At 44.4% G+C, this 22,493-nt stretch overlaps 1 protein-coding gene across 2 annotated transcripts in view; it reads left to right on the forward strand.

The window, feature by feature from the left end:
- Window positions 1-22,493, forward strand: part of LOC134225898 (ecdysone receptor) — a 917,337-nt gene that overhangs the window by 261,249 nt on the left and 633,595 nt on the right. The gene's annotated exons all lie outside the window — the stretch shown is intronic.

A 22,493-nucleotide genomic window follows, 5' to 3' on the forward strand; every position in this document is an offset into this window, starting at 1 on the left:
GGGACCTAAGGTTGGCCCGCAAAGGAAGCTCTTAAAGCTCCCTTTCATCCTAGTGATGAACTTAATTTTAAAATAAAAAAATCACTCAAATAAAGAAAACAGTTAAACACTCTGTATATTGTATAAGTTTTTACTCAAACTTTTTGCTTATAAATTTTAAATCACACCTCAATTTACCATAACTTTAAGCACATCCGACGAAAAAAATATTTTTTGTTTAAGATGCTCTCCGTTCTATTCAGTTTGACAGGATGATGATTTTACTGATTTTCGAAATAGACTAGATATACCAGTCGTGGCTATAGCCAAAGTTGTCGCACTAGTCCTTTATATGCGAAATGGCCAATCAAACCACCAAAAACCAAGTTCAGACCGATAAAGCATATTTATATGATTTGATAACACCTTTGATCTCCTCCAAAACAAGCAAAGCATGAGTGTAAAAATTGATTTTGCTTGATGTTTCACGTCCTTTGCACCAGTTGTCGCACTAAACGGTATATTCGATAAAAATGGCACACCGAAAATCTCCTATAACTTTTGAACCGCATGAGTTAGAAACCTGAAAATTTGACTAAATCTTTTTCATAGTGTATTGTTTACAACTGCAGAGTTTCATAGTGTTCATACAGTGGCTCCAATCATATCGTCGGAACAAGAAATTGCCAGTGAAAAAATTGTGTGCACCCTCCAATCGATAGCAAAACACTTAGGATTGCAAATTCAACTGTATCTCGTGTAATAAAAACCTTCAAGGAGCATCTGAGTGTTCAAAGGAAGGAAGGGAGTGATCGTAGAAGCGGTCCAATGGACAGTAAAATGACCAGGAGTGGTAGAACAGCTCAATAAGTTTCCAAACGAAATGTTGCGAACAAGTCCAAGATGTCGGTTGGTTTCGTGCACAAAAACCATGAAACGTGCTGGGTTACATGTTTACAAGGTTCAAAAAGCCGCAAACCGAAATGAAAAGCATAACACCACTGCAAAAACCCGCCCCCGGAAACTTTACACGAAGTTGTTCACCAAATCCTGTTGCATCGTGATGGATGATGAAACCTACGTCAAGGCTGACTTCCGTCAGTTTCCTGGGCATGAATATTTCGTTGCCAAGTCTAAGTTCGATATTCCGGAGGATGTCCGAACAAAGAAGTTATTAAAATTTGCTAAGAAGTCAGGCGATTTGCGGATGTGGTGAAGTAATCGCTCCCTTCATTACTTCCGGAACATTCAACAGTATGATTTACACCGAATAGTGTCTCAAGAAGCGTCTTTTGCCATTCATAAGAAAACACAAAGTATCAACACTGTTTTGGACGCTCGTAACGTATTGCTGTGGTACCGAGCAAACGGAGCTAAATTTGTGCCAAAAGATATGAACCCACAAAACTCACCGGAACTTCGCTTAAATGAAAAATTCTGGGCAATTGTGAAGACGAAACTTCAAAAACATCCTAAAATTATTAAAACAGAGCTGGAGATGAAGAAAATTTGGGTAAAAACAACAAAAATATTACAATTAATTGCATATTATTCGGCAACTCGGCTGTACGAAAACCTTTTTTTTTTGTTAAATACCTTGGCTGTGCATATGCACAGCACATGTTTCGAAATGGACAAATTGATATGAAATTTGCGAAAAAGAATCCACGTGTCTTGGAGGGACTCGAACCATCAACCTCCTACTCTCTAGATAGGCGTGATAACCCCTACACAACAAGACCACTTAAAGATCACGTTTGCGGAAAAGCCATCAGAATCCGAGTACCAAATATTGGAAAATCGATAGTACAAAATTTGATGGGTGGAGTGAAAAGAAAAGTGCGCGCATTTGGGATGGGCAATGAAATCAAATGAAACAAATGTTGTAAATCATAACTTATTAAAAGTTTTTCATTCTCTGAAAATTTCAAGACAATCCGATAATCGGTTCAATTTTGGTGAGTAAATATGTTTGTGCCATTTTTATCGAATACACCCTTTAGTGGCCCCAATTTGGCCAATCCTATAGGAAAACAATGGGATTTGCCAAATAAGGAACCAAAATTAATAATAGTGCCACAACTGGTGCATGCGTTCCTATTATGGATTAATCAATTTTCAGGATTATAACAAATTTTATTGTGGTTTTCACAGCTGTTCCAAGGAGCAGGAAGTAAAACCTTTCGCTTGATATATAAAATCGACCCACATGCCTTTTACTTATTTAAAAAAAACAGTTGATCTTATGTATGGCGACGATTGGTACACCCACCCTACCCATATATTGTTTGCTGGTTATCAGTAAACTCAAGCTAATGACAGCAGAAATAAAATTGTAGACTGGGTTTCAGTAAACAGTGAAACGATATGCTGTATTCCAGCAATTGAATGAATTGCTGAACTTTGCCGGATGATGGAGATATAATTTGGTGTGTAGGGCTGTATGATTGTTTAATATAGTTAGGTAAAATATTGTGCTAGAGCGTTAAAAAACACTACACGATTTACCATGGGGGCTAAATATAACACAGTGGCGATTTATAGTACATCTACTCTAGTTATTTCCTATTTGCATTGGGAGAGCTCCCTTTTCATGAGAGCCTGAATTCGCTCAATAGAAAGTAATTCCGAGCTGATAGATGGATTCGCAACATGAACTCCATCAACTTTCGGTACAACACGAACTCTATTGGCTTCATACCATTCCAAAACATCCGTGGCGTAATGGCAGGATACCAAATCAGGCCAGAACAGCAAGGGTGTATCATGGCTACGTAAGAATGGTAGAAATCGTTTTTGCTGACATTCGATACGGTTGATTTTTTCATCAACCATACCGATTGTTATGACATTTTAGCTTACATGGCACAACTTTCCAAACTAAATATTTTGTGGAATATTTTCTTCATCCTGAAATGCTCTGCAACGTCATTCCTTTGCATGTTATTGTAATAAACATGCCGTCCATTACCATGCAAGAAAGTTTTGTCAAATATTCGCGATACAACTTAAATGAGCACGTGATTTGGCCCTAACATTGTGCTTGTCATTGCGATTCGGCACAGCCTTTATCTTAAATGACTTTATTCTTATTCGATGTTTCGAAGCAAGCGACGCACACAATTGTTTATCGAATTTATTATTTAAAAAAAAAAACTCCACATAATATTTCACTCTTTGATGAGAAATGCCATTAGGGATATGTGTATAAGATTGTCCAGATTTTTATCACAAGCGCAAGCCTTGTTCAAATGTTTATTAATCGTATTTTTTGGGTTATTGATATTGTTTCATATCAATCACTTAGGTAATACATACAACAAAATCAAAATTTCATGACTGTCTGTATGCGGAAACTATTTTAAAATTAAGTTTGAACAACCATTTTCGCCAACTCAACACCCCTAGCTAAATTTTTCTATGAGACAAGCAGTCAAACAGTTAACTAAGTGCCAAAGAGTCTAATTTCTAAACTACTTGTTTTTATATGGGTCTACGTGTGTGAAAAAGGTATTAGGTAAAAAAAAACATGAAACAAATGAAAAAAAAAATTAAAAAGATTTTCAAACTCTCAACACAACAAAAAAGCTCTCCCTTTTACGATACAAAGAACAAATCTAGATCAACATTTGAAAAGGGCGTAACAGCCAAAATTTATTCCTTCTGATTCTTCGTCTACATACATAGCTTTATTTGTAGATGAGGAATCAGAAGGAATAAATTTTGGCTGTTACGCCCTTTTCAAATGTTGGTCTAGAAATGCTCTCCGTGTCACGTTACACTTAGGTATTTTTAGAAGGCGAGAGATAATAATTTTCTTGGTTAACCAGAACTGATCTTTGGTGAAATTCATCTAAGCCAACCTCGGCAGATTTTTGCCGAAATTCGGCAAATATTTATTGCCCAATTATTTGCACGCCATTGGTAACTGCCATGACGCCACTTGAATGATGAGCTCCCATTGCATTGAAAAGGCGCTGATGGCCCTCTTAGAACTGTGGTGGCAAACTGTAGTGTCCACTTTTGCATCTCTGCTTTTCGTGCTGAAGCCTATATGTCTAGAGTGTGAAATGGATTGGTTTAGATACGTGGTGCTTAGTTGGAATAAGTCCATATGAGGCGATGGGGGTACACACTTTTGACCGATGCAATGTTGCTTTTGCACTGACATGACATTTCGTGTTGCTGCAGTCAGTCCTCGGGGAAATCAGGTCAACCCCTTGTGAGTGGTTTAATAAATAATGCCTTCAAAGGTTCATTTTATAAGCCCGGATTGTGCGCTTCCTTTCTTCCGTTTGCATCAGAGTCAGCACTCAGTTCCAATCAAACTCATTTGAAAATGAATTATTTAATAATGATCTCTTCGTTTTTATTTCTATTTTCAGGTATGCATGGCTCCCAAGCAACAAGGGTTTGATCCTTCATCGTTCTTGCTAAGTAAGTCAGCAGTTGTGCCAATAAATCAATAAATTTTCGTCCAAGTTCTGATTTGAAATGCAATAAGTGACTAGACAAGACCCGTCTCAACTTCAAGGCCACTCTGCCATAAAATTGAATGCACTCATCCTTGCTGTTCCATATGTCGTTCTCCTTTAACGATGCACTTTTATTCCAATGCAGCCGAGCTGTCAGTCTGTCGTCAATGGATCGCCCGCCAACTCACAGGCGGCTGCTGCCAGGGAGGAATACATTGAACCTGAACCGATTCAATTTCAATCATTGAACAACGACACGCCAGCAAAGTCACATCAAAGGCACGTAGCTTTATGTAGACTTGCATGTGAGACTGCCCATAGGAAGATGCTTTTGCCTGCCTTCCTGTCTGGAAGCTGGCTCTGGCCTTCAATGTGCAATGCAAATTTGAATAAACTCCAGGCCGTGTTTGTCTGGCAGGATGAGGAACTCATGACGATGAAATGCTATCAGACTTTAGGGACATTTTTGCTGAAGCTCTATCCTTCTCTCGGATTTGAATAACAGTCAATCGCATGCAATTGTGTCGTATGTGTGGACGGACTACGTGAGGGAGACGAAGAGCTCAGATTGGGTTTCAAATCTGGCAATCCTAATGTACAGCATGCACATCTGATACTTCAGAGAAGGCTTTTGATGATTCATGTATCGCACAGGGTTAATGAACAAAGTCATGACGAACAAAATATTCATTTTCTGTAATTCATGCATTCTTAGGACACATTAGTAATAATTAAAACTTTTCACGAGTGTGCGATATTTTCCAATCGAGAGAGTGGAATTTTCAGATCTAATGATGCAAATCTTCCTTCCTGGCCAACGCTGAACGCAACTGAATAAGAAACCGGAATGAGCAGAGCATGTATTCATTGTGTGTCTTTGGTACTGTAATGGCCATTTTCCTCCTCAGATACAAAAAAAAAGTGGTACGAAATAAAATCATTCCGAAAATCTCTAGCTTGGAGAATGATTGTTATAAAATTAAGAAAATCTTTTACAGTAGCCGCCATCTACTCAATTAATCGTGCAGTATTTTGTATAATGTCCAAGCTCTACCAACCATTTAAGATACGACTTTCCTTCTTTCCATTCTAGTTTGCCCGATTTATGGCCCAGACTAACCTAGTGCGTACGGCAACCCCAATTCAAAGCGGTCAGACTTGGTGTAATTTAATATTTTCTTAGCTCCAAGCCCCAACATCATTATTTCTAGTTCCAAATTGAAGCGACAATCGATAATTACGTGACAAAAAAATTAACACTTTAAGAAACCAACTCTGATACGCACATTTGGTTGGTGGCTATCAAATGGCAAATATTACATCAATTCCCACATAACCGTTTCATAATTTACGGATAACCCATAAGTCCCATAAGTCGCATCGCTTTCGAAATTAACCTTCTTTTGTTCGGCTTTTTCAGCCGGTCCCACAGACCCATAATAAGGATACCGGTCCAAAAAAAAGTGGAAGGACCAACCGCTGCTGGGGCAAAAATTAGGTTGCCCCGAAATCGTCAGCCCACCATCCAGCCACACACGTGGGGAAGTGTTCGTCGTTGCCCATCACAACGCTACCACGTGCAAAAGCGGTCGGTGAACTCTACGCGTGGCGGGCTTTTCACGACAACGACGACGATGACGGCGAGTGCCAAAACAAAATATATTGATTGTGGGGGGGCTGCCGTCATCATCGTTTCTCGTCAGCCGGGGGGAGACTTTCGTGAAATTTGGAGCACGATTAGTGCCATGGCCGCCCTAGAGGGGGCTTGTGGGAATATTTTGAAGAATGAAGAGACATAGTGTTTGCCCTGGGTGACATCGCCCTTTGCTGACGTAGAAGGCAGTCGTGAATGAAATGATGCGAAATGGTGGAGGGAAATGATGTGAAGCGCACTGGTCCTATCGTGGGTTGATTTTTAAGTGACCATCCACTAATGAATATATCGAAAAGGACATGTGTTAACAAAAATAGCATAAAAACGATTCTGTCACACGATTTTTTTTTATGGAGAAATAGTTTAGACTTTTTTTTCCTTTATTGCGATATGTATTTCTGAAATTGAAAGGTAATCAAGATACCGTTAAACTTTGTATAGGATTAAGTATAAATAATATTTAATAATATCATCTATTCAAATTTGAACTTATAATCCTGAAGTAAATATTGGACCATTGTCCCTAAATCGATTGAGTAGGCAGTCCTGTCGGCAGTATCATGTTTTATGTTCTAATTTATGATGTGATTAATAAAAATTCGATATTATTGACGCGTCAACAACTTGGTTGGTTTGTTCAACTCTACTCTCATAAATTGCAGAAACAATATTGCATTTTAATGGTACGAGGGTACGAGGGTACGAATAACTCTCTGGTCTAGGAACGGACGTCAACTGCATACGTCGAACGCAGAAAGGCGAAATGATTCTTGTCCTTAGGGGCAAGCCAGAGTAAACGCGACGAGCAATGCGACGCGACTCACGTAAAAGAATTACAATCATTATCAACAGGCAGTCAAATTGCACTGTCGCGTCGCATCGCAAGTCGCGTTTACTCTGGCTTGCCCCTTAAGCGGAATGATGCGCAGAAGAGTTCTGCATTTAAAATGTTGACGGAGGAGGTGTTGGGTATTTCTTGCCCAGCAGATGGTTCTATAACAGAGGTTCTCAACATTTTTCTTGGGAGGTACCCACTAGAGCTTTTACATTCATTGAGGTACCCCCGTCCTGCTTTAATAGAAGACTTCCGAACCTCTGGAATGGAGGCTTTCGAGTCTCTGGAAAGGAGGCTTCCGAGCCTCTTGGATGGAGGCTTCCCAGCCTCTTGAAAGGATGCTTCCTAGCCTCTTTGAAGGAAGCTTCCGAGTCTCTTGGAAGGAGGCTGCCGAGCCTCTTGGAAGGAAGCTTCCGAGCTTCTTGGAAGGAGGCTTCCGAGCCTCTTGAAAGGAGGCTTTCGAGGCCTCGTGAAAGGAGGCTTCCGAGCCTCTTGGAAGGAGGCTTCCGAGCCTCCTCTTGGAAGGAGGCTTCCGAGCCTACTCTTGGAAGGAGGCTTCCGGGCCTCCTCTTGGAAGGAGGCTTCCGGGCCTCCTCTTGGAAGGAGGTTTCCGGGCCTTCTCTTGGAAGGAGGCTTCCGGGCCTCCTCTTGGAAGGAGGCTTCCGAGCCTCCTCTTGGAAGGAGGCTTCCGAGCCTCCTCTTGGAAGGAGGCTTCCGAGCCTCCTCTTGGAAGGAGGCTTCCGAGCCTCCTCTTGGAAGGAGGCTTCCGAGCCTCCTCTCTTGGAAGGAGGCTTCCGAGTCTCCTCTTGGAAGGAGGCTTCCAGGCCTCCTCTTGGAAGGGCTTCCAGGCCTCCTCTTGGAAGGAGGCTTCCGAGCCTCCTCTTGAAAGGAGGCTTCCGAGCCTCCTCTTGGAAGGAGGCTTCCGAGCCTCCTCTTGGAAAGAGACTTCCGAGCCTCCTCTCTTGGAAGGAGGCTTCCGAGCCTCCTCTCGGAAGGATGCTTCCGAGCCTCCTCTCGGAAGGATGCTTCCGAGCCTCCTCTTGGAAGGATGCTTCCGAGCCTCCTCTTGGAAGGAGGCCTCCGAGCCTCCTCTTGGAAGGAGGCTTCCGAGCCTCCTCTTGGAAGGAGGCTTCCGAGCCTCCTCTTGGAATGAGGCTTCCGAGCCTCTTGGAAGGAGACTTCCGAGCCTCTTGGAAGGAGACTTCCGAGCCTCTAGGAAGGAGGCTTTTGAGTTTCTTGGAAGGAGGCTTTTGAGTTTCTTGGAAGGAGGCTTCTGAGTTTCTTGAAAGAAGGTTTCCGAGTCTTTTGGGAGGAGGCTTCCGAGCCTCTTGGATGGAGGCTTCCGAGTCTCTTGAAAGGATGCTTCCGAGCCTCTTTGAAGGAAGCTTCCGAACCTCTTGGAAGGAATCTTCCGAGCCTCTTGGAAGGAGGCTTCCGAGCCTCTTGAAAGGAGGCTTCCGAGCCTCTTGGAAGGAGGCTTCCGAGCCTCTTGGAAGGAAGCTTCCGAGCCTCTTGGAAGGAGGCTTCCGAGCCTCTTGGAAGGAGGCTTCCGAGCCTCTTGGAAGGAGGCTTCCGAGCCTCTTGGAAGGAGGCTTCCGAGCCTCTTGGATGGAGGCTTCCGAGTCTCTTGAAAGGATGCTTCCGAGCCTCTTTGAAGGAAGCTTCCGAGCCTCTTGGAAGGAATCTTCCGAGCCTCTTGGAAGGAGGCTTCCGAGCCTCTTGAAAGGAGGCTTCCGAGCCTCTTGGAAGGAGGCTTCCGAGCCTCTTGGAAGGAAGCTTCCGAGCCTCTTGGAAGGAGGCTTCCGAGCCTCTTGGAAGGAGGCTTCCGAGCCTCTTGGAAGGAGGCTTCCGAGCCTCTTGGAAGGAGGCTTCCGAGCCTCTTGGAAGGAGGCTTCCGGGCCTCTTGGAAGGAGGCTTCCGAGCCTCTTGGAAGGAGGCTTCCGAGCCTCTTGGAAGGAGGCTTCCAGGCCTCTTGGAAGGAGGCTTCCTAGCCCCTTGAAGGGGGGCTTCCTGGCCTCTTGAAGGAGGCTTCCGGGTGTCTTGGAAGGAGGCTTCGAGCCTCTTGGAAGGAGGCATCCGAGCCTCTTGGAAGGAGGCTTCCGAGCCTTTTGGTAGGGGGCTTCCGAACCTTTTGAAAGGAGGTTTCTGAGCCTCTTCGAAGGAGGCTTCCGAGCGTCTTGGAAAGAGGTTTCCGAGCCTTTTGGAAGGAGGCTTCCCAGCCTCTTTAAACGAGGCTTCCAAGTATCTTGAAAGAAGGCTTCCGAGCCTTTTAGTATGAGGCTTCCGAGCCTCTTCGAAGGAGGCTTCCAGGCCTCTTGGAAGGAGGCTTCCAGGCCTCTTGGAGGAGGCTTCCAGGCCTCTTGGAAGGAGGCTTCCAGGCCTCTTGGAAGGAGGCTTCCGAGCCTCTTGGAAGGAGGCTTCCGAGGCCTCTTGGAAGGAGGCTTCCAGGCCTCTTGGAAGGAGGCTTCCAGGCCTCTTGGAAGGAGGCTTCCGAGGCCTCTTGAAAGGAGGCTTGCAGAGCCTCTTGAGAGGAGGCTTCCGAGCCCCTTGAAAGGAGGCTTCCTGAGCCTCTTGGAAGGAGGCTTCCAGGCCTCTTGGAGGAGGCTTCTGAGCCTCTTAGAAGGAGGCTTCCAGGCCTCTTGGAAGGAGGCTTCCGAGCCTCTTGGGAGGAGGCTTCCGAGCCTCTTGGAAGGAGGCTTCCGAGCCTCTTGGAAGGAGGCTTCCGAGCCCCTTGAAACGAGGCTTCCAGGCTTCTGAAGGAGGCTTCCTGGCCTCTTGAAAGGAGGCTTCCGAGCCTCTTGGAAGGAGGCTTCCGAGCCTCTTGGAGGAGGCTTCCAGACCTCTTGGAAGGAGGCTTCCAGGCCTCTTGGAAGGAGGCTTCCAGACCTTTGGAAGGAGGCTTCCGAGCCTCTTGGAGGAGGCTTCCAGGCCTCTTGGAAGGAGGCTTCCAGGCCTCTTGGAAGGAGGCTTCCAGGCCTCTTGGAAGGAGGCTTCCAGGCCTCTTGGAAGGAGGCTTCCGAGCCTCTTGGAAGGAGGCTTCCGAGCCTCTTGGAAGGAGGCTTCCGAGCCTCTTGGAAGGAGGCTTCCGAGCCTCTTGGAAGGAGGCTTCCGAGCCTCTTGGAAGGAGGCTTCCGAGCCTCTCCTCTTCTTGGAAGGAGGCTTCCGAGCCTCTTGGAAGGAGGCTTCCGAGCCTCTTGGAAGGAGGCTTCCGGGTCTCTTGGAAGGAGGCTTCCGAGCCTCTTGTAAGGAGGCTTGCGAGCCTCTTGAAGGGAGGCTTCTGAGCCTCTTGAAAGGAGGCTTCCGAGCCTCTTGAAAGGAGGCTTCCGAGCCTCTTGAAAGGAGGCTTCCGAGCCTCTTGAAAGGAGGCTTCCGAGCCTCTTGAAAGGAGGCTTCCGGGCGTCTTGGAAGGAGGCTTCCGGGCGTCTTGGAAGGAGGCTTCCGAGCCTCTTGAAGGAGGCTTCCGGGCCTCTTGAAGGAGGCTTCCGGGCCTCTTGAAAGGAGGCTTCCTGGCCTCTTGAAAGGAGGCTTCCGAGCCTCTTGAAAGGAGGCTTCCAGGCCTCTTGAAAGGAGGCTTCCAGGCCTCTTGAAGGAGGCTTCCAGGCCTCTTGAAAGGAGGCTTCCGCGCCTCTTGAAAGGAGGCTTCCGAGCCTCTTGAAAGGAGGCTTCCGAGCCTCTTGAAAGGAGGCTTCCGAGCCTCTTGAAAGGAGGCTTCCGAGCCTCTTGAAAGGAGGCTTCCGGGCCACTTGAAAGGAGGCGTCGGAGCATCATGAAAGGAGGCTTCCGAGCCTCTTGAAAGGAGGCTTCCGAGCCTCTTGAAAGGAGGCTTCCGTGCCTCTTGAAAGGAGGCTTCCGAGCCTCTTGAAAGGAGGCTTCCGAGCCTCTTGAAAGGAGGGTTCCGAGCCTCTTGAAAGGAGGCTTCCGAGCCTCTTGAAAGGAGGCTTCCGAGCCTCTTGAAAGGAGGCTTCCGAGCCTCTTGAAAGGAGGCTTCCGAGCCTCTTGAAAGGAGGTTTCCTCTGGTCTTGGCCATCACAATCCTGTAGGCGTTACGGATTCGCGTTGGCTGGCTCGCACAGGATGTCGAAATACGCTCTCTTACTGCTCTTAATGGCCTTGTTGAGTGCCAATTTCGCAACACGTAACACTTCACGACGGTTCGCTCTTGCTTCCTCGGTGCGGGCACGTTGCATCCTTCGTCTAGCCTTAAGGCAGACTGATCGAAGATTTGCAATCTCGGTACTCCACCAATATACCAGGCGTCTGCCATTTCTCGACAGGGCTTTCCTCGGCATGGTGGCGTCGCACGCGAGTGATATAACAGCTACCAGCGCAGCTCCATTTATACTATCAGTATTGGTCTCCAGTTCTAGGGCCGCGGTGAAAACTTCGCTGTCAAAGTGATTGGTCTTCCACCCTCGGGCCTGACAGGGATCCCCCGCCCTCGGATGCTGCACACCATAATATGCATCTGTTTAGTATATAAATTAAATAATCATCATTTGTCGGTACAGATCAACCACAATTTAGAATTTTCAATTCAGCTCCAGTCGATATTCAATTTTTGCACTTGAATATCGATTGGCTATTGAGTATCAGACGGCAATTTTTATTAGAAAGTTTCGTGCCTGCATTGCCGAACGCCTGATCAAACCAAACACGAAGAAATGACGAAGGTGTCTGCTCAGTGTCGATGTAAGTGATAGTAAAATGAAGATCTCCGTCCTTGGACCAGACTTTCCGAACAAGTGGTGACCAAAGTCACGTGATCTCTATTTGGAACGCCTCCAAGTATCAGCCTAACACCTTCACCTGCTCCATCTCTAAGGTCGTTGAGTGATTAGTCAACGGCCAGCTTCGTGAAAAGTTGGAAGCAGACCGAAGAATAGGCTTCTAAAAACACGTGTCGGTACAGGGCAAGCTTCTACAGGACGCCTTCGAGCAGGGAACGCATTTTTATTTTATTTTATTTTGGGAGGAGGGAAAAGCCCTTTTGAGATGCGCATACAAGAACTCTCTCTCAAATGGGCATAAAACCTTCTCATCTTTTCTATCAACAGAATACATTTTCCTAATAACAGATCTATTTTAAAACTATGTACCTATGCAATTACAATTTTAGAAAGCAACAAACAAGAACTAAATCAGCTAAGCACTACATTTCAATCTCGCAACAATAAACGTGAAAAATATTTTTATAATGGCTCTGGACAAATTGAATTTGAAAACATTATAACACCTTCTAATATTGATGTTTAGCTGTCCTAGTATAGCAGCACAGTCGATTCGATGCGTCGGGAGATCAGCGATGAATGTTGCTCTAGATGTGTGAAGAACAACCAAATTTCATAATTTGCATCGATCTTCATATCGAGGGAGGTTTCCTGGATCGTTCCTTTCCAGTACCTTTGCAAATGCGCGTGCTTGCCTTTTTTATTCTAGATCTGCTGCTAAGATTTATACCTTTTTAACGTTTTTGCCTTTCTCGTACAACAAAGTTGTACCAGAAGGCTATAATTTCACTCCAAAAGCCAAATTTTGATAGAAGGCTCGGAGACCCATAGTGTTATATACCAATCGACTCAGCTCGAAAAACTGAGCACATGTCTGACTGTGTGTGTGTGTGTGTGTGTGTGTGTGTGTGTGTAGCCCCGGGAATTTTTTATTGTTAAACACGTTTCATATAGAAGGACTTGACCGATTCGAGTACAACTAGTTTCATTCGACGGAGAAACTTTCCTAGTTGGACACTATTGTTTTTGTTTGCTAATATTTCATGCGGTTTGAATAATATTTCTATTTTTCTTTTATTAAATACGCTGTGTACATGCACATTTTAAATCATAATTCAATTTAGCCGTGACGCAATCCATTATTCTCATAGTTGAGTTATTTTTAAGCAGTGTGATATAATCGCATCAAAGCTATTAACCGCCTAAATGTAGGCAATTTACGTTGCATTCACCATACTAATTCGAATTCAACACATTGAATCGAGAAAGGCATAATCACCACTGGGGGATAAATTTGGGTTTTTTCTCTCAAAAACGCCTATTTACTAATGTGAACCATTTTATCCTCATTGGTGCCTAGTACAATAATATATTTAGGAGAAACTAATGATACTAAATATGTTACTGCTATAAGGACCAATTTCTTCACCTCCGCTTATCTCTTAAGGTCACCCCTGACAGAATCCAAGTTTCAAAGTACTCGCGATTTCGGGGGCACACCACTCGATACAGAAGCGGCGGACAACTTTCATTTTTGTTGATTCAGCTTTGCTGCGTCGAAAAATAAAAATGACAGTTGTGCGTTGCTTCCGTATCGAGTGGTGTGCCCCCGAAAACGCGAGCACTTTGAAACTTGGATTCTGTCAGGAGTGACCTTAAGCGATGCTTACCCATACGATTAAACATGGCTTAAGGCCTAAGCGGAGGTGAAGAAATCGGCCCTAAGCCAATTGTTAATACCGAAATCTTAATGATTAAGAGGAATCATTACAAAAAAGCCTTGGGAAACAACTCCCTCTATCCTACACATAGATTTACCAATCCCACACTTTCATTTATTTTGTTGTTCTCCGAAAGGAAACCAGGTCGAGTCTAATTTTTTATCATCACACCTACAACTATGCCATGCCTATACATCTGTCTGCTGAAGCCAATAGATCAAGCTTCTTTGCTTGATGCCGTTCTTGCCTCTTGGTAGTATGCATGTGTTTCCACCAAAGCACTATTTTGTCTACTGTGCAAAACGGTGTTCAAACACCAACCCAAGGTGGCAGGTTCGATTACTGTTAAATGTGTTTTCTGTCGATTTTTGTTTGTATTACAAAAAGCTGTAATAAATACAGGAACACTATGCTCAACATAAGTCAAACTCCAATGGTAACACAAAATATAAAATGTGTAGGTCTCAGCTAAAGAAAACTAAATCAAACCTCCCATCTCTGGGAAGAAGGATCAGTGATAGAGAAACATTGCAAGAGACAGACTTGCACAAAAAAGCTTAAATCACGTGTAGGCGATATTGTGATTAGGCTGGGAAACTACGACTTTTTCCCTTGTCAGTAGGTCGCTGTGTGTGTGTTTGAGGTTTGCAGGTTGGGGTCGTGAACTTTCACAGGAAGAACGGTTGTTTTCACGTGTAGACCACAGTCATGTGTCATACGTTTCGATGTTGTAATTCCCTACAGTTATCTTGTGAAAGTAGTTCATTTGATTGAGGCTTGTTTAGTTCGGTATACCGGAATACCTGCTGGGGAAATTTGTCTCGCCGGCAAATCCTCTAATCAGAACTCACAACACGCACGCCCATAATTATGCCAAAACGGTTTAGCTGTTCTTGTCTGCTGCACTATGGAGTGAATGAGCAATAATTGGTGCTTTTAAAAAATCACCAGCAGTTTTAAAATACTTAATAAATCCTTCTTATCACTGGAACTCCATTGCCTTATATATTCAGTGTTTTATGAGAAGTTTGGCGATGATTTTTTTTAAATAAAAATTTGCATCTTGTGAATTCTCGATTAGACTGCCCCAGATTGATATTGTCCAGCTTCCTAACTGGAGAGCTAATATTTGTGTTTGATTACAGCAAAACCTGAAAATAATAAACTAGAAAAAAATATGTTTCTGAAAGGATAAACTATGCTGTTGGCTGAGTGTGTACTGTGGTAATCCAGACATAATTCTAACCATTTTTATCCCAAATTCAACTCACAGTGCTCACTCGGAAAAACATATCTTGACGAACAGCCAAAACAGACACTCTCACCCCCTGTCTCCTTCGGTTTCCGGCTGAACGGGAATCCTCACCCAGAAGCTTTTTTGGCAACGAACTTGTATTATGCGTATTTTGTCTGGTTAGGCTCCCGGCTCAACTCTGACAGCGTAAGACCCTTTAATCCCCAACCCCAATCAAACAAATCAAGGCGATTGGAGTTAGGGGGAGGGGAACGATAACGACAGCAACCATTGATGGTGGAGGCTTGGAAGATTTTATTGAAAATGGTGTTGGGCCGTCCGGCACACATGAGTCATCGGGATCGGAGGGCTGCGGAGTCAGGAAGGTGTCTGCACGTATCGATCGGCACACATTTCCTACGCCCAAAGAAGTCGGGGCCAGAAGAGGTTTTCGTCCTTTCGTGTTCGTGATGGTACACACTTTCGCATTCGCACCATGTGGCTCTCGGGTTGGAGAGTTTTCTCAGAATTGACGATAGGATGTTGAGATCGGAGGGGGGTCGAATTTTCGTTTGGCACACTTCGACGCCGTTTTTGGGTGTCGTTATGATAGAGAGCTTGCCAGGGAAAAACTAGCAGGAGGAACGTAGTACATAAAAAACGTTGAACTTTGTTTTGAAATGTTGTCTACATTATAGGAAAGGCTTGTGGTTTGTAATTAACCACGGTAACAAGGTGCGTACTAAATTGAAAGGATGACGCTAAAAAGACGTGTAGATTATAGATTTTCATATAGATTTGAATCGGGGGATCAAAATAGATCAAATTTAGTTTTACGGTCATCTCCAATTATCGAGGTCAATGAATCATTCAATAAGATTCATAATTATGGGCGCAAGAGGACATAAAGTATTCCGCAAACGGGCGCAATCTGTTGAACACAAATCGAGAGAATACGTTGTAGGTGGTATTGAGGCCAGCCAGCCCTCTCGAAGGAATTTCTTCTATATCCCTGATCATTCCCATCACTTGAAACTTCCGCATGTCGTTTCTGGCAAAGCTTCCCTCTGCCTCCGAGAGTACTTTTTAGTCGTACCCCTAGTTCTTACGCCGATGGATTTTTTGTTCTGCTCTTAGTTCTTTATATTTTTTATTTACATATTTTCAAACTAAGGCCTTTGCAGTACATAAAGCTTGGCCGCTGGATCGTTATCAAGAATAATTTTCAAAGGATTACCGTCCGACATTCTGGCTACGTAGAAGACCCGTCGAAGCGCGAGAATTGCAACTTTTAAGATGAGGCATTCCACGGGGGCATGTCAGTCGATCCTGAGCGACCATTTCGAAAATATTTGAAACTCTGCACAGTTTTTCAATTTCATCTAAATCGTCATTTTTCGATATCAAATCTTCATATTGAGTCACGACTAACTTTTCAAAAGGGTGTATGTGAAAATGGTTCAAAAATATTTAAAAAGCTGCACAGCAAAAACGGAATGTTCGATTGTTATGATTTTTTCAGCAAAGTTTTTTTTTACTGTGCACATTTTCTTAGTTGTCTAACTTTGCTGAAAAAATCATAACAATCGAACATTCCGTTTTTGCTGTGCAGCTTTTTAAATATTTTTGAACCATTTTCACATACACCCTTTTGAAAAGTTAGTCGTGACTCAATATGAAGATTTGATATCGAAAAATGACGATTTAGATGAAATTGAAAAACTGTGCAAAGTTTAAACTCAATAGAAAATCATGAATTAAAATTTTTCTTAAATTTTGATGCTGTTGCTTGGAATCGCTCATATCAACTCATCATTTCGTAGCCTATCAAGCTGAATCGTAAGGCGAACATGGTTAGTTCCATAATAACGTGTTTTATTTTCTATTACCTTAACGGTTCATCTCAGTTCATCTTCATCATTATTCATGTCCCAGAATTAAAAAAAAACTAAGACTGCAAAAATTTGGATTACCTGAATAGTGTGCTTTTTCAATCCAGGTAACACGTTTCCCGGGGAAACTACACACATTCCAAATCATTCTTCCAAGAAATATAGGAATAAATCAATTTAAGCTCGTAAAGCTATTACCTACAAAAGTGATTCGCGTTTCGCGGAAGTTATGTCGGAATCTGGTAACCATTTGAAGTGTGCTAAAACAACCAAACGATCTTCCTCCGCCATCGAGCGTATCTTTTAAATAGAATTCAGCCAATATCTACATAAGAAGTTATCATTTTCGCCTCATTTCCAAAAAAATACCCGACCAGGAGAAAATAACTCAATAATACTTAATTCTGTTGGACGGCCTCATTTGCCCTCTCTTTAAAAAGGGCACAGACTGGAGTGCGCCAATTACCGAGGAATAACCCTTCTTAATTCGGCGTACAAAATTATGTCCCGTATTCTGTTCAACAGATTGAGACCGCTTGAAGAGTCCTTCGTCGGCGAATACCAAGCAGGTTTTCGTGAGGGCGGATCAACGATGGATCAAATGTTTACCCTGAGACAAATCCTTGATAAGTACAACTTGCAGACACTTCTTCTTCTTATTGGCATTACATCCCCACACTGGGATAGAGCCGCCTCGCAGCTTAGTGTTCATTAAGCACTTCCACAGTTATTAACTGCGAGGTTTCTAAGCCAGGTTACCATTTTTGCATTCGTATATCATGAGGCTAACAACGATGATACTTTTATGCCCAGGGAAGTCGAGACAATTTCCAATCCGAAAATTACCTAGACCGGCACCGGGAATCGAACCCAGCCACCCTCAGCATGGTCTTGCTTTGTAGCCGCGCGTCTTACCGCACGGCTAAGGAGGGCCCCTTAACTTGCAGACACATCATCTGTTTATTGATTTCAAGGCGGCGTACGATTCAGTGAAACGGAATGAATTATGGCAAATTATGCTTGAACATGGTTTTCCGGCGAAACTGATACGGCTGATTCGTATAACGTTGGACGGATCGAAATCAAGTGTAAGGGTTGCGGATGAAATATCGACGTCATTTGTTACCTTAGCTTAGCTTAGCTTAGCTTAGCTTAGACTGACTGTACATATCAATGGTTGCTACTCCGTGATTGATCAGAACTGGTGCAAATTGCACTACGATCCAAGTAAATAGTGGTTGGGATTTACCCAACCACTATTTACTTGGATTATATATTTTTTTATTTCTCGAAGTGCACGTTTCAGCAGCTCGCAAATGTTGATCAACAACGGCGCCGGCCAAGAACTTACAGTCAGTTGGGAAAGGGAGGGAATGTGAGTGTGTGGTAATTGTTGCTACTAGAGACCGAGAATACCTCTGCATCTCCACAATTACCACGGGAAGGAAGTAGTGTTAGTTGGGTGGGGTAATTAGTAACATAGAACGGGATTCACCATGGAAAGTGATGTGATCTATGAAACTTTTACGGAGCAATATTAGCATTTCCTTAATTTGTTCAATTGTTCATTCTTCGCGAGAATAAACAATCAATCGCTCAAAGCAAGAGTTTGTTCATTTGAATTTCGGATTAGGCGCCCGCTTCATCATTTATTTAAAGAAAGAAAAGGAAAAAATAAACGGGATTAAAATTGAAAATAATTGATAGTAATCGGAAAGCTAATGTCATTCAGCAACCCTTATTTAATCTCTATCTGACGTTAAATAAGAATGTGAATTTACGTTCGTTTTACATGTCGTTTATTTTGCATTACTTTCGCGCGCGTGTGTGTGTCGCTTGCCTTGACCAGTATACCGTAATCAGGATCTCACTGATATTAATCCTGATGTGCCGGTTGGCACTCGTGTTGGGCTTGTGCGCTTTGAGCGGTACACGGTCGCTTCCCAGTCTACATAAAATCGCACATGGTGCAAAACAAGATGCTAAATTGGAGACGATATACATACATGTTGTGTGGAGAAGTACCTCAATCGCCTGCACTTCAGCATCCTACACGACACCATATACGTTAATGTGATGACTGGGTTTGATAGGGCCTGCTTATAGACACATGCAGCTTTTTGTAGAGGTTTAACAGAGCCCACTGTCAAACCCCACCACATTCTAGGCGGGCCCCCTAACTCGCAGTGGCCATGAGGAGGGGTCGTCAAGCCCTTGGACATAGTCCCTGCTGCCCCTTATCGACGTCATTTGTTACCTTAGATGGATTAAAGCAGGGTGATGCACTCTCGAATCTACTGTTCAATATAGCGCTCGAGGGAGTGATTAGGAGAGCTGGGATTTGCGGACGATATCGATATTATAGGAATTGATCGCCGTGCCGTGGAAGAGGCTTTTGTGACTTTTAAGAGGGAGACAGTGAGGATTGGACTCACGATGAATACCAGCAAAACGAAGTACATGGTCGCTGGCAATCAACGTGGTAGCGAAATGGTGATGGATGGTGAAAAATTTGAAGTGGTAGAAGAATTTGTGTATCTTGGAACATTAGTGACGTGCGATAATGATGTTACCCGCGAGGTGAAAAGGCGTATTGCAGCTGCAAATAGGACTTATTACGGACTTCGTAACCAGCTTAAGTCCCGTAGTCTGCAAACGAAAACAAAACTCGCGCTGTATACTACTCTGATTCTTCCGGTGGCTTTATACGGCCATGAGACATGGACGTTAAAGGAGGCTGATCGGAGAGCTCTCGGAGTGTTTGAGCGTAAGGTGCTGCGGACAATACTCGGCGGTAAACAGGAGAACGGTATCTGGCGGCGTCGCATGAATCACGAATTGTACCAGGTGTATAAAGGGCTGGATATTATAAAGCTTATACAACACGGCAGACTACGGTGAGCTGGTCACGTTGTTCGTCTGCCGGAAGAACGTCAAGCGAAGATAATATTTAGTAGAGAATCCGGAAGAGGCCGCTGGCTTCGTGGAAGGCCGCGTACACGATGGCTTTTTGCAGTCGAAGAGAACCTGAGGGCGCTCAATGTTCAGGGCGACTGGAAGCGATTGGCCCAGGATCGAGTCCAGTGGAGAAGGATACTCCATTCGGCGTAGGTTCATCGAAGAACTGTAGCCCATCAAGTATAAAGTAAGTACCTAATTCTGTTATCTATAACCTCCCGAGCAGGTGTCGAGGTCGTCGCTACTTTGAGTCTCGAAAGAAAATGTTTTAAGTAAACCAGTAGGAATTTGTATCAAAAAAAAGTTAAAAAGCCAGGCAGGATTGGTGTTCGTCTACTGCTTCCGCTTCATATGCAGGCAGTTCATTCTCTCACTTTGTGTTTTTTTTTGCAATACTTGTCGCTAGAACTGGAATAGAGTCCCATACCGTAAGGAGTCCCATACCCTCTTGAAAGGAGACTTCTGAGCCTCTTGAAAGGAGACTTCCGAGCCTCTTGAAAGGAGGCTTCCGAGCCTCTTGAAAGGAGGCTTCCGAGCCTCTTGAAAGGAGGCTTCCGAGCCTCTTGAAAGGAGGCTTCCGAGCCTCTTGAAAGGAGGCTTCCGAGCCTCTTGGAAGGAGCCTTCCGAGCCTCTTGAAAGGCGGCTTCCGAGCCTCTTGAAAGGAGGCTTCCGAGCCTCTTGAAAGGAGGCTTCCAGGCCTCTTGAAAGAAGGCTTCCGAGCCTCTTGAAAGGAGGCTTCCGAGCCTCTTGAAAGGAGGCTTCCGAGCCTCTTGAAAGGAGGCTTCCGAGCCTCTTGAAAGGAGGCTTCCGAGCCTCTTGAAAGGAGGCTTCCAAGCCTCTTGAAAGAAGGCTTCCGAGCCTCTTGAAAGAAGGCTTCCGAGTCTCTTGAAAGAAGGCTTCCGAGCCTCTTGAAAGAAGGCTTCCGAGTCTCTTGAAAGAAGGCTTCCGAGCCTCTTGAAAGGAGGCTTCCGAGTCTCTTGAAAGAAGGCTTCCGAGTCTCTTGAAAGGAGGCTTCCTGAGCCTCTTGAAAGGAGGCTTCTGAGCCTCTTGAAAGGAGGCTTCTGAGCCTCTTGAAAGGAGGCTCTGAGCCTCTTGAAAGGAGGCTTCCAGCCTCTTGAAAGGAGGCTTCCAGGCCTCTTGAAAGGAGGCTTCCTGAGCCTCTTGAAAGGAGGCTTCCAGGCCTCTTGAAAGGAGGCTTCCGAGCCTCTTGAAAGGAGGCTTCCAGGCCCTCTTGAAAGGAGGCTTCCGGAGCCTCTTGAAGGAGGCTTCTGAGCCTCTTGAAAGGAGGCTTGGAGCCTCTTGAAAGGAGGCTTCCGAGCCTCTTGAAAGAAGACTTCGGAGCCTCTTGAAAGAAGGCTTCCGAGCCTCTTGAAAGGAGGCTTCTGAGCCTCTTGGAAGGAGGCTTCTGAGCCTCTTGAAAGGAGGCTTCCAGAGCCTCTTGAAAGGAGGCCTGAGCCTCTGAAAGGAGGCTTCTGAGCCTCTTGAAAGGAGGCTTCCGGGCCTCTTGAAAGGAGGCTTCCAGGCCTCTTGAAAGGAGGCTTCTGAGCCTCTTGAAAGGAGGCTTCCTGAGCCTCTTGAAAGGGAGGCTTCCCTCTTGAAGGAGGCTTCTGAGCCTCTTGAAAGGAGGCTTCCTGAGCCTCTTGAAAGGAGGCTTCCAGGCCTCTTGAAAGGAGGCTTCTGAGCCTCTTGAAAGGAGGCTTCTGAGCCTCTTGAAAGGAGGCTTCCGAGCCTCTTGAAAGGAGGCTTCAGCCTCTTGAAAGGAGGCTTCCGAGCCTCTTGAAGGAGGCTTCTGAGCCTCTTGAAAGGAGGCTTCCAGAGCCTCTTGAAAGGAGGCTTCCGCGCCTCTTGAAAGGAGGCTTCCTGAGCCTCTTGAAAGGAGGCTTTGAGCCTCTTGAAAGGAGACTTCTGAGCCTCTTGAAAGGAGGCTCTGAGCCTCTTGAAAGGAGGCTTCCTGAGCCTCTTGAAAGGAGGCCTGAGCCTCTTGAAAGGAGGCTTCCGAGCCTCTTGAAAGGAGGCTTCCGAGCCTCTTGAAAGGAGGCTTCCGAGCCTCTTGAAAGGAGGCTTCCGAGCCTCTTGAAAGGAGGCTTCCGAGCCTCTTGAAAGGAGGCTTCCGAGCTGTTCGGAATGAGGCTCCGAGCTGTTTGGAATGAGGTTCCGAGCTGTTTGGAATGAGGTTCCGAGCTGTTTGGAATGAGGTTCCGAGCTGTTTAGAACGAGGTTCCGAGCTGTTTGGAATAAGGTTTCCGAGGCACCTAGAAGGAGGCTTCCAAGCTTTTTACAATAAAACTATTGAGCTTTTCGGTAAAGGTCTTTATCTCTCTCAAATATTAAACCATTAAATCCTAGATTTCAGTTCAAAAGCATATTTTTATCATATTATTGAACAGTTTGTATAATCGATTATTTTGAGGATTTTTAAAATTTATTCATTTGACGTTTTGTTGTTTGTCCCACAGCCCATACACTGTGCTGGGATCCAAAAGTTTCTATTTTACCATTTTACCCATGCATGTGATGTACAATACAAAGTTTCTTTATCAAAAAATTTTTAAAGTTTTTTATCAAAAATTAACTTATTGATAAAGTTTTTATTGGAATTGCAAATCATTCGCCATTAAGCATTTTGTCCGAGGCACCCCCTGGGGCCAGCGAAGGTACCACCTGGGGTACATGTGCCCCAGGTTGAGAGCCGCTGGTCTAGCGGGGTTTATATGGATCTTACATACCATCTCAGTAATCTCAGTAAGTTTTCTAAAGAAGGGCAGCAAAATAAAATTTCCATGAAGAAATCAGGGTATAAGCAATAAATAAGTATAAAATTTTCACAAATAAGGCGAAATTTCCATAAACAATTTGGAATTTAAAAAAAAAAAAGAAGTGTATTAGCACGTTTAAAAGCAAAAATTGCAATTATAAAAGAAGAATTTTATATAAAGAACCGCCATCGGGGTGACAATGGGTCAAAGGGGGGTGAGAATGGGTCACTGTTTCAACTACTATGAGTACTTGTAGAATAGA

This window comes from Armigeres subalbatus, chromosome 3 (assembly GCF_024139115.2).
Source record: "Armigeres subalbatus isolate Guangzhou_Male chromosome 3, GZ_Asu_2, whole genome shotgun sequence".
NCBI classification, from domain to species: Eukaryota; Metazoa; Arthropoda; class Insecta; order Diptera; family Culicidae; genus Armigeres; species Armigeres subalbatus.